Source organism: Lathyrus oleraceus, chromosome 5, assembly GCF_024323335.1.
Source record: "Lathyrus oleraceus cultivar Zhongwan6 chromosome 5, CAAS_Psat_ZW6_1.0, whole genome shotgun sequence".
NCBI classification, from domain to species: Eukaryota; Viridiplantae; Streptophyta; class Magnoliopsida; order Fabales; family Fabaceae; genus Lathyrus; species Lathyrus oleraceus.
The window spans coordinates 466050335-466063100 of NC_066583.1; the positions used below are offsets into that span (position 1 = coordinate 466050335).

The following is a 12766-nucleotide window of genomic DNA, read 5'->3' on the forward strand; positions in this document are numbered from 1 at the left end:
TACTTATAAGAAGACTCCCGCTTATCTTTGTTTTGCATAAATTTCCTGTTAAGAATCTCCGAAATCTGTGATTGGATGAATTTCTTGTGAGAAATCTCCAGAACCATCAAATGTATTCTAAAGTGTCAGGTCATGTATGAACCTATTGTTGAAACTTGCTTTGTGTGTTTTCCAATATTCTCAGGTCATGTATGAACCTATTGGTAAAACTCCCTTTGATTTTTCCCAAGTGATGTTAGGTCATGTATGAACCTATTGATGAAACTTGCTTTGTATGTTTTTCAATATTCTCAGGTCAAGTATGAACCTATTGATAAAACTCCCTTTGGTTTTTCCCAAGCGATGGTAGGTCATGTATGAACCTGCTGTTGAAAATTCTTTGAATTGTCAAGTGTTGTCAGGTCATGTATGAACCTGTTGTTGAAAATTCTTTGAATGTTCCTGTTTTATCAAGTCATGTATGAACCTGTTGTTCAAAATTCTTTGGATGTTCCAGCATTGTTAGGTCATGTATGAACCCGTTGCTGTTGAGCTTTTATTCCAATATTCCCAGGTCATGTATGAACCTATTGATGAACCCTTTGTTCCAGTGTCATCAAGTCATGTATGAACTTGTTATGGAAATTTTCTCAAAATGTTCAAGTTTGTCATCAGGTCATGTATGAACCTGTTGATATACTCTTTTTGAATTTTTTCTGAGTTTGTTAGGTCATGTCTGAACCTGCTGTCAGAACTTCTTGGTATTCTCCAGCATTATCAGGTCATGTATGAACCCGTTGCTGTTGAGCCTTTATTCTAGTATTACTAGGTCATGTATGAACCTGTGGCTGAACCTTTTATTCCAGTGTCGGCAAGTCATGTATGAACTTGTTGTGGAAATTTTCCCAAAGTATTCAAGTTTGTCATCAGGTCATGTATGAACCTGTTGATATACTCTTTTTGATTTTTTTTTAGTTTTGTTAGGTCATGTCTGAACCTACTGTCAGAAATTCTTGATATTCCCCAACATTGTCAGGTCATGTATGAACCTGTTGTTGAGCTTTCATTCCAGTATTACCAGGTCATGTATGAACCTGTTTTGAAGAATTTTTCTCTATGTTTATTTCAGTGTTGTCAGGTCATGTATGAACTTGTTGATACACTCTTTTTGAATTTTTCTGTTTGTTGACAAGTCATGTTTGAACTTACTGTCAGAACCGTTCTTGGTATTCCCCAGCATTGTCAGGTCATGTATGAACCTGCTGTTGAGCTTTATTTCTTGTATTACTAGGTCATGTCTGAACCTATTTTGAAGAATCTTTTCCAGTATTGTCAGGTCATGTATGAACCTGTTGCTGAACCTTTTGTTCTAATGTTATCAGGTCATGTATGAACCTGTTGTAGAAAGTTTTCTTATTCGGGTTTAGTAAGTCATGTGTGAACTTACTGCCGAAATCTCTTGTATTCTGAGTGTCGTTCATCGAATTTCACTTTGAGTACTCTCTAGTGTGTGTCTGATTCTCCAGCAGGATTGTTTTCCCCAGCGAGTTGGTTTTTACCATTTGTCTGTCTCCCTGTGGACCATCAGCATTCCCCACAGATTGGTCTGTCTAGTAGCATCTCCGTATCCCTAACAGATTAAATTCAAAAATAAAAAAATCTTGCATCCATGCATATCATATCATAGCATTTTCATTTTCAGGTTCAAAATTTGGGTCTCCATGGTATTTAATCATCCCCCACTGCAATCCGATGAAAAATGTTGTTTCATTTTCCTCTGGTGGAGGATGTTTAAATAGGGGCAACTGTCATACCCCGATTTTGGCCCTGAAAATTTTCCCCCATCAATCACTCGTTTGCATTCTTTCTTCATTCACCTTCATATCCTTCATTCATGTTCATGTTTACTATTTCATATTTTTTACGTTTTTCACGTTCCAAATTTACGTTCATATTTTTTCATTCACATTAAAAAAAAAATTCCATTCATATTCAAGAATTTCCACATACTCATTCATAGTTCGATTACTTCATTCATTCATTCAATCATTATCATCCATGAACATGGCATATGAATAACTTATAATAAAAAAAAACATCATCATCATCAAAACCATGTTTGCCAAGAAGTTGTTGCACAAAGCTGTCCACCACCATTTCAACCACAAGTTTCAGTAGCATGGTAGTTTGCAATCAACTGAATTGGATCCGAGAATTGTGATTCACTATGGCATTCCGTCTTCTGCTTCACTTCTTGCTTTTGATTCCATTCAACGACTCTTGGCTATTGGGACTTTGGATGGAAGACTTAAGGTGATTGGCGGTGATAATATTGAAGAAATTTTGATTTCTTCTAAGCAATTGCCTTATAAATACTTGGAGTTCCTACAAAATCAGGGGCATTTAGTTGGGGTCTTAACTGATAATGATATCCAGCGGCTCACATTTCATTTATGTCGGAGATGAGCACGGCTTGTTTTCTGTGATAAAGTTTGACGCCGAGGAAGGACAACTTTTAAAGTCATCTAATCATTTATCGGCTAAGTTTCTAAGGGAAGCTGCCGGGTTTCCAGAGTCCAGCGATCAACCAATTATCGGAATTCTATCGCAGCCTTATTCTTCTGGGAACAGATTGTTGATTGCATTTCAAGATGGACTGCTAATTCTTTGGGATGTTTCCGAAGCTAAAATTGTGTTCCTTGGTGGCGGAAAGGATCTAGAATTGAAAGATGACGGCGGTAACACTTCTGAAATGGGCACCAATCTTCCAGCCGATATTTTAGAGCAAAATCTCGGAGACAAAGAGATAAGTGCTCTTTGCTGGCCATCTTCTGATGGCTCCATTCTCGCTGTTGGATACTTAGACGGAGATATCCTGTTCTGGAACTTGTCATCTGCAGCACCTTCAAAAGGTCAACAAACCACTTCCTCTAAAAACGTTGTTTGGCTACAACTTTTAAACGCAGAAAGAAGAATCCCGGTCATTGTCTTACAATGGTCCAATAATCACAAATCTCACAACGATTGTACTGGTCAGTTGTTTGTCTATAGCGGTGACGAAATTGGTTCGGAAGAAGTTTTGACTGTTTTAACTCTCGAATGGTCATCTGGGATAGAGTCATTAAGATGCATCGGTCGTGCAGACCTTACACTTAACGGCACTTTCGCAGACTTGATTTTACTGCCAAGTCTAGGAGAAAGGGATTTGAATAGCAAAGACGATCATTTTGTGCTAACAAACCCTGGACAGATACACTATTACGATAATGATAGCTTGTCTGCATTATTGTCTCAGCAGAGTAGGACATCATCTGTATCTGCACAGGAGTTTCCGGTGCTAATACCTATGGCCGATCCATCTTTGACCGTTGCAAAACTCATCAAGTTGCCGAGTCAGTTAAACTCATCAAAAACTCTAGCTGAGGTAGCCTCAATTCTGAAAACTAGCACAAAACCTGGCTTAGCTAGCTTTGCAAATTGGCCCTTAACCGGGGTGTTCCTAGCCACTTGTCCACTGTTAAAGGTGCCGGAGTTGACAGAGTTTACTTCGTGGGATATTCTAATTGATCTGTCCTTCTGTGTGATGCCACACATCCAATCTTGTCTTATATTTGCTACATAGAAGGAGAGGTTAATGGTGTAAAAGTGGCGGGGTCGACTACTCCGGTGACAAAATTGGACTTTTGTTCTGTTTCCCTACTTCTGGCTGTGGGCAATGAATGCGGTCTTGTTCGTGTTTACGATCTTAAAAATTGCTCCGATGGAAAAAAATCCAGTTCGTCACAGAAACTAAAATTGAAGTCCATGACACTACACTAGGAAAAGGACCTCTTATGCGGGCATCATTACAGGCTTCAGAAGAAGCAGGCCAACATGCAAAAGAGATCATGGAAACATTTATAGACGGTACTTCTCCATTTACAAAAATTGCCTCTGTCCAGGTTGAAAATATCAAGTTACAAGGAATAGAATCCCAGTTGACGGTTGCAAGAAATGAGGTTGCTAGACTGAACATAGAATTGGAACACAACACGCCTGGCTTGTGGTGCTGATACTGCACAGGAACAACATAACAGGTTGCATGCAAAATCAATACGGCGGCAGAAATTTTCATGTTCATTCCTGCTCTAAAGTGGTTAAGATTAGACGAGAGTGTACAACAGTTTGCAGTCATTCGAGAATGGAATCGGAATTGGTGCAAGTCGCAGCAGAGTTAACAAAAGTGGTTCAGTCTCTTCCTTCCGACGCTGTTAACCACCTATTCTCCCTCGGGTTATGTGTGCACTGCATATTCCGTGTATTCGGTGTTCAAGCCAACACCATCTATGCTTCTCCATCTCTATCACCCACCATATTCGCTTTTCAACCACCAACAGATAAACTCTGCACCCTCTGCTTAGGTATCCTTCAGTTTAGATTTTGCAATGACGAACAACGTGTTAAGTCAACATTGGTAAGAGCAGAGAAGTTAAACTTTGCACCTGTTGCTAGACCGGTGTTGGGAGATGGTTGCAGTTCTGTCTTAGTGTGTGGAAGTGATTCGCCATTGCCAGCTGAAATCAAAAGAATTATTAAATGGCACACCAGAAATCGCAGCCACCACCGTTAACCGGAGAAGCGAACATGGTAGGTTTCAACTCTCAGTCGTCCTACGGTATGCAATCCATGCTCAAAGAAGGTCACAAGCATCTCTCCGGTCTCGACAAAGCCGTTCTCAAAAACACCGATGCCTGTAACCAACTCTCCACCATCACTCGCACTTCCCTCGGCCCCAACGGGATGAATGAGATGGTTACAAATCATTTGGATAAACTTTTTGTAACGAATGATGCTGCTACGATTGTGAATGAACTTGAAGTTTAACATCCTGCTGCTAAGATTTTGGTGTTGGCTAGTAAGGCTCAGCAAGAGGAAATCGGTGATGGTGTTAATTTGACTATTTCTTTTGCCGGCGAGTTTCTTCATGGTGCCGAGGAGCTTATTAGGATGGGTTTGCATCCTAGTGAGATTATTAGTGGATATACTAAAGCTATTAAATTTTCAACTGAACAACTCTTGTAAATCCATCCCTTGGAAATAACAGCTCCTTGTCGGAAACAGGAAGACCTCAGGGAGATTCTTTTGAACCATTGACTGTCAAGCAGAGGAAGAAGCACATTAGCACACCCGTTCCTCATGATTCATACTCGGTTCTTCCTGTAAGCAGTTCAGGAAGGTATTTAGCAATCGTATGGCCAGATATTCCTTATTTCTTTATCTACAAGGTCAACGATTGGTCAATTGTTGACTCTGGAAGTGCAAGGCTTCTCGCTTGGGGTGCTTGTTGTGACAGATTTGCTATATTGGAATCATCATTACCTCCCGAGCTAGGCAATATGTCTAAACTGAGCTACCTGCAATTGAATGATAATCAACTGGTGGGTGAAATTCCTAATGAGTTTGGGAAGCTTGAACATCTGTTTGAATTGAATCTTGCCAATAATCGTCTAAATGGATCTATTCCACATAACATAAGCTCCTGCACGGAAAGATTCCGGAGCAGCTCACCAACTGTTTCAGTCTTTTTTCCATGACCTTTCTTATAACAACTTCACCGGAGTAGTTCCATCTTCTAAGAACTTCACGCGGTTCCCAGCTGACAGCTTCTTTGGGAATCCTTTATTATGTGGAAATTGGGCTATGGTTATTATTGCTATCTATAGATCCATCTAGTCAAAGCAGTTGTTGAAAGCACCTAGCATGTCCGACCTAGTGCCTCCGAAGCTTGTGGTTCTTCATATAGATTTGGCAATACACACTTTGGATGATATAATGAGAAGCACTGAAAATCTCAGTGAGAAATTTATCATAGGTTATGGTGCCTCTAGTACTGTATACAAGTGTGTCTTGAAAAATTCCCGACCGATTGCAGTCAAGCGGTTGTACAATCAGCATCCACACAATTTAAGGGAATTCGAAACAGAACTTGTAACGATAGGCAGCATTAGACATAGAAACCTTGTCGTCTTGCATGGCTATGCCCTTACTCCTTATGCAAATCTCCTTTTTACGAGTACATGGCAGATGACTCTCTTTGGGATCTTCTACATGGTCCGCTGAAGGTAAAACTTGATTGGGAAACACGGATGAGGATTGTTGTTGGAGCTGCTGAAGGACTTGCTTATCTTCACCATGACTGCAACCCTCGAATTGTTCACAGGGACATTAATTCTTCAAATATTTTGCTGGATGAAAGCTGTGAAGCTCATCCTTCTGATTTTGGCACTGCAAAATGCATCCCAGCCACAAGAACTCATGCCTCAACCTATGTCCTTGGAACTATAGGCTATATTGATCCTGGATATGCACGAACTTCTTGGCTGAATGAGAAATCAGATGTATATAGCTTTGGCATCGTTCTGCTAGAGCTACTCACTGGGAAGAAGGCAGTAGATGATGATAGCCAAATGTCTAGCAAATCAACACCATTTCATCAGATCGAGGGTCTTGGGCCTTATGCATTCTATGATATTATTGATGGTCGGGAGGCTCGTGAAATAAACTCTGGTGCAATGTCGCTTTGTAATGAACCCGAAGTTGATGCTGCGGTTGAAATACTAAAGTTTTTTTCAAGAAAAGATACCCAGATGAATTTATTGGTGGAAGAATTGGCATTATTACTCCATACAAATGTCAACTTTCTTTTCTGTGATTTCGTTTTCTTAATGCATTTGGATCTTCAACCATAGCTGACATTGGATTGAATACTGTAAATGGTTTCCAAGGTAGAGGGGTCGATATATCATTACTCTCTACGGTAAGAGCAGCTCAGTCAAGCAGTGCTACATCTCAAATGAGCTCAAGTTCTATTGGCTTTGTTGCTGGTATGAGAAAGATGCGAACGAAAATACCACAAGTACCTGAAAAACCAACAGAATTTAAAGAAAATGAGCGAAAATAACTAGTAGTGGATAACCATTTACCGGCAGTGAAATTTGCAGCAACAAGAGCCAAGCAAATTTTTTACAAGGAGAAGGTACAAGGTACAAGGTACAAGCTACCTTTTTCAGAGCAAGCACCTAAATGGGGTAGACAACAGAGCAGCACAAGAAAGCACTTCCAATTCCAATACTCCTTTGATCTCAGCGGCCAATTCAAAAGACCCTAGCAGTGTGACTATAAAAGGAAGGCCACTGTTCATAAAAAGGGGAGAGCTGAAAAACCCTAATTCTTTGGAGGAGCCGCGCTACTGTTCATCAACGAAAAAGAGGTCGACGGCAAGGAGAAACGAAAACCATAGTGGTTCTTGGTGGTGAAGAGCGGAAGATCAAAAACCGGTTCAGACGGAACCTTACCTACATCCGTCGGTCAATCTCGCCGCAACCGGTTAGTTTCTTTTTCGAGTTTCTATTTCCATCTCCGCTTCCTTGATGCTTCCATTTGTGTGGTTATTGCTGTTGAATATTTGATGTTCAAAATGGAAAGAAACAGAAAATGAATGTGCGTTAAAGATGAACCGGTTCTGCTGCTGTTTTTTTCAACTTTATATTTTATTTAAAAGGCTTGGTACGTTTGTTTATCTTATGTATTAGTGCTTGAGATCATATAACAAGGATGCTTGTCTGGCGGAGTTGGTAAAGGGATGCTTTGGCAGGCCTTTGGTCTCGGGTTTGATACCCTTGTGCTTCACTTTGGTTTTAGTTTTTTTTCACTTTATTCAATTTTTAATCTTTGAATTGATTTAGGATCTATTTTATTATTAATCATTTTGTTTTATTTTATTCTCACTTTTCAACTTTAGCTTTTATTCTTTCGCCGTTATTTTATTTGTTAAACATCGATTTTAATATATGGATTCAACAATTCCCATGTTGTTTATCCACGATTACTTTTATCGATACATTGATGGTATTTCACCGCGTTTTGATTAATCACATATGATATTTCAATTATTGTCAATATGTGCAAACCGGCTTTGAGCACATTATCTAGATTTCTCAGTTTCTTTTCAATTTCCATCTGTCTTACACGTCATTGCGTTATGCGACTTTGATTCGCATCCTCGCATCCCGATTTTTTATCCGTGCACGTCCCGATGTTGTTTCTTTCAACTTAATTTTTAAGTGTGTTGTAAATATAATTTTGTATTTGTTATTTTCTTCACATGGATTACTCTTGGGCCTTCTTACAATGAGCCAGTTCTCTTGCACTTACACTCATACATTGCATTATTTGTTGTTTAGGCCCGATTTAATTATTCCCGTACTTTGAATCCCCATTTGACAAAATGTACCCCCACTCCCCCGATGTGTAATAATTTTATTGCTTTTCATTTCTCTATTGGTTTGACTGTTTAGTTAGCTACTAACACAAGAATAAAATTAACCATTTCCAAAAGATCAAAAATAATGATTCGATCCAATGTCGAGTATTTTTCTCAATAAACGAATCAAATCCATTTCTTCCTCCCGTTCTATACCATTTCTTTCAAGCTTTCATCAAACGCTTGATCCAACGTCAAGCCATTTCTCATAATAAAAACTCAAAACATATTAATTCCTATCTAAACACTTTTCAATAAAGATGGAAATGGAACGTGGTGTATACCGCGCACTCCTGAGACTAGGATTCGAGACGGATGTCTCGCTCATCCTAGTTCTCGCCATCATCCAAATTTATCCACTTTGTTTTCTCTCAAACCTTCATTCAAGTCTTTCTCAATCGCTCATCAAATGCTTGATCTAATGTCAAGTCGTTTTTACAATAAAACACAAAATACTTAATTCCTATCTAAACACCTTTCAATAAAGACGGAAATGGAACGTGGTGTATACCACGCACTCCTGAGATTAAGATTCGAGGCGGATGCCTCGCCTATCTTAGCTCTCGCCATCATTTAAAATTGTTAATACGGTTTCTTCAAACCCTTTCTCAATCAAACCTCAAAATACTTAATTCTTATTAAACACTTTTTCAATAAAGATGGAAATGGAACATGGTGTATACCGTGCACTCCTGAGACTAGGATTCGAGATGGATATCTCGCTCATCCAAGTTCTCGCCATTATTCAAAACACATCAAACCAATCAATTTCTTTTTCTCGCCGTCGTGCGATTAACCCTTCAAACCTTTTCTCAAACGAAAGGTACTTTGTTTCAAAGCAATGCAAGGCAATGTTTTTCCACCTGTTTTGGGTAGTCCAACAATGTTTTCGTCGATTTGACACAAAGTAGCTTTCGCTAAAATCGACCAACAAACAAACATTTTTCTACCCAGAACTACGTAAGCCTTGATTTCTCTGTTGAGATATGTAGGAGCAGGATTTATAAATCTTGTCAGGCCCACTAATAAAAAACTTAGGTTTAGTCCTTCGTTAAAAATACAAAAACATTTTCCTCTCTTTCTTTCTTTCTTTCTTTCCCACTTAAATAATTTAAAGCCTAACATTTCAAACTAACACTAACGCACACAACTGACCTAATGGTTCCCGTTGAGTACAACGGACGTGAGGGGTGCTAGTACCTTCCCCTCGCGTAATCGACTCCCGAACCCTGATATTGGTTGCGACGACCAATAATCATTGTCGCTTTTTTCTTGGGTTTTATCGATATTTCCCCTTTCCTTTTTAGGAATAAATAAAGTTTGGTGGCGACTCTGTTCAGTCCATCGTTGCGAGCGTGCGATTGCGTTTCGCTAGGTCGTGTCTCTCATTTTTCATGAGGTACGACAATTACCATACTGATTAACAGCTCCATCAAATACCATGCCCCAACGGGAACCAGGTTCCGGCCCTTCTTCAAGCAATGGTTCACCACAATATTTCATTTTCAAGTATAAGATCTCTTCATCAGGAAAATCATACTGCACTGACTGGTAATCTTCAATCGGTTGGTGAGCCAAATGGTCGGCCAAGACACTACCTTTGATTGCTTTCTGAGATCGGTATTCAATATCATACTCTAACAACAACATCTACCAACGGGAAATCCTCCCGGTTAAAGTAGGCTTCTCAAATATATACTTGATTGGATCCAGTTTGGATATCAACCAAGTGGTATGATTCAACATATATTGCCGCAGACGCTTAGCAGCTCAAGCCAATGCACAACAAGTTTTCTCAAGCATAGAATACCGAGTCTCACAGTCAATGAACTTCTTACTGAGGTAGTAAATTGCAAATTCTTTCTTTCCAGTCTCATCTTGCTGACCAAGAACACAACCTATACTATCTTTGAGCACAGTCAAATACATGATCAATGGTCTTCTTTCAACAGGTGGAGACAAAATCGGAGGTTCAAGCAGATATTCTTTGATACTGTCAAAAGCTTTCTGGATGTCTTCGGTCCAATCACAAGACTGATCTTTCTGAAGAAGCTTGAATATAGACACACTGTACGACCCTAGTTTTGACCCTAAGATCCTCATGCAACCTCATCATATGCATTAGCATTGGGATCACACCTTGGCATCCTCCTTACCTCTCTTTCATTGGGTTTGTTTTGGGAGGGATCACCAAGCACTATGTGATTGTATCATACTTGTATTTTATCATTTTACTAACCAAAATACCAAAAATATGTCTTTGTATTTGCCTAACTCTTTTGTAGGTAGGGCATGATCATCAAAATTCATCAAGTTCACACCTAGGGTTTGAGACCTTCATGGCTAAGAGCACAATCAAGTATTGACCCACAAGGTCCCAAATCATCATATATGAGTCCCAATGATCTCTACATGTCACATTGATCAAGTATTCTTCAAGAGTTTGGATGTGATTTGCCTTGGAAACCCTAGTTTGACTGGGTATCTTGAGTAACTTCTCCAACAAGCTATCTCACCAATAGATCAAATTTCTCAAGGGACACTTCAAAATCCATCATCTTATGCATATATGATCTACCATGAGCCTATAAAGTCAAGATAATTGAAGGTTAAAAAAATTGGTTTATGGTGGTTGGCCAGATGAATTCATCTGATCAAAACTGGGTCTCCCTAGACCCTATCTCATACAATTTTCACCATATGAAAATGATTCATAGAGAACAGTTACTCATAATAACATTCCAAACAACTTTCATGTTGAGACCTAGATCTAGTTTTGCTTGGAAAATCATTTTCTATGTTGAAACATTATAGGTCATTTTGTCTAAACCCTAATTTGAAAGTCAACTTCCCAAGGTAATAACTTGCTTAGTTATAATGATATGAAAGATTTCCAAGTTGAATAATCAAATTCAAGATGTCTACTTCACCTTTGATATTTGGAGTGAGAGCTAATTCAACTTTTATGAGCATGTGATATGAGGATACATTATAGGTCATTTTTTACCTATACCATTGAACAAGTGATTTTACTCAACTTCAAAAGTGCATAACTCTATCATTCTAAATCCAAATGACATGAAATGGGTGACCAGTTTGAAGGTATTTGAAAGAGATACAACTTTTATGAAGACACATTTCTCATTTGAAGCTCACATAAAAAGTTAAGCAAGGTGGAATATTGAGATATATGACTTTACACTTAGAAAAAATTTCAATATGCTGAAATTTCCAAACTTCCACCTCAAAATTCACCATGATCCAAGTTCCAAATGAAAAGGTGTCCAACATCAAAGTTGTTCCCCTTGATATAAGCTTTCTAAAAAACTCAAGTTCATGCATTTTGGATAAAGTTTGATAGGGTTGCACATGGCTTTAACAGGTCTATATGATTGGAAGAAATCAAATGCCAAAAATCACATTTGACATTGCCTTGACATCCAAGCCTCATTTGAACTTCAGAATGATTGTACATGGATAAAATTGGATTGCTTCATGGGCCTGTACACGCCCATGCAAGCTTGTGCATGAAATGTCCAAATTTAGCAATTTTTGAAGTGTGCAAATATCAGTCCCAATTGCTATAAATACATGTGCTTGGAGCTCAATTCAAACACACCTTGCGCGCCAGCTTTGCCCCCCAATTGAAATTCTCGCCATTCAAAGGAAAACCTGATAATTTTCAACTTGAAAATTGAGTTTGCATCTCACTGTTTGGAGATTCAAAACCTCCAGGATCCAAAGCTTTTGTACCATTTCCAAACCTCTCCTGCAAGCTTCTCAAGTGTTGATTAGATCAAGGTTGAAGCAAGCAAGATCCATTTCTGCACAACATTGAGGGTAAATTTCACAAAACTTCATATCTTCGATTCTCACTCAATTCTCATCAATTCTATTGGATCTTTGGTTGTCTGAAGTCCTACCAATGTAGGCATGAAGATTGAGTTGCTTTGAGTTCAAACCGAAGCAACTCAGTTGTCACACCTCAAAATTCAACTCCTTATATCTTTTTATTTATTTGGATTTAGTTGAAATTAAGGTCAGATTCGTGCTCTACGCCATTTTTTCTTTCAGATTATGTCCTCCTTTTTTATTTTCGTGATGGTTGAGGGTGGACCAGTCCGGTGAGGTCCACCGGAGAAGAAGACCGGAGCTCTAGCTCTGGCGGTGTGTTGGCACGTCTCCCATCCACAAGATCCATTCAGAATGTTTTAATCTTGGGCGTTAGTTTTGATTACCACGCGTATGGCGCGCTGACTAAGTTCCACCATGGAATGCACGTTTCCATCCACTTGATTTGCCACCTCAATTAATGAGGGAGATCAAGTGGCTCACGTTTTTTTGATTTTCTGTTTTTTGTTTTATTTTATTTGATTTTCATTAATTCATATTAATTTTAATATTGCTCCAAAAAATATGAGAGTTTCACCAGAAAAATCAAATAATTTCCTCTTTCATATTTTGAATTAAAATTATTTTTTGGAT

At 38.8% G+C, this 12766-nt stretch overlaps 2 pseudogenes; both read left to right on the forward strand.

The window, feature by feature from the left end:
* The first annotated feature begins 2404 nt into the window (after positions 1 to 2404).
* LOC127081365 (uncharacterized) lies at positions 2405 to 3798 on the forward strand (annotated as a pseudogene).
* Positions 3799 to 4602: 804 nt separating this feature from the next.
* LOC127081366 (LRR receptor-like serine/threonine-protein kinase ERL1) lies at positions 4603 to 6707 on the forward strand (annotated as a pseudogene).
* Positions 6708 to 12766: the final 6059 nt, after the last annotated feature.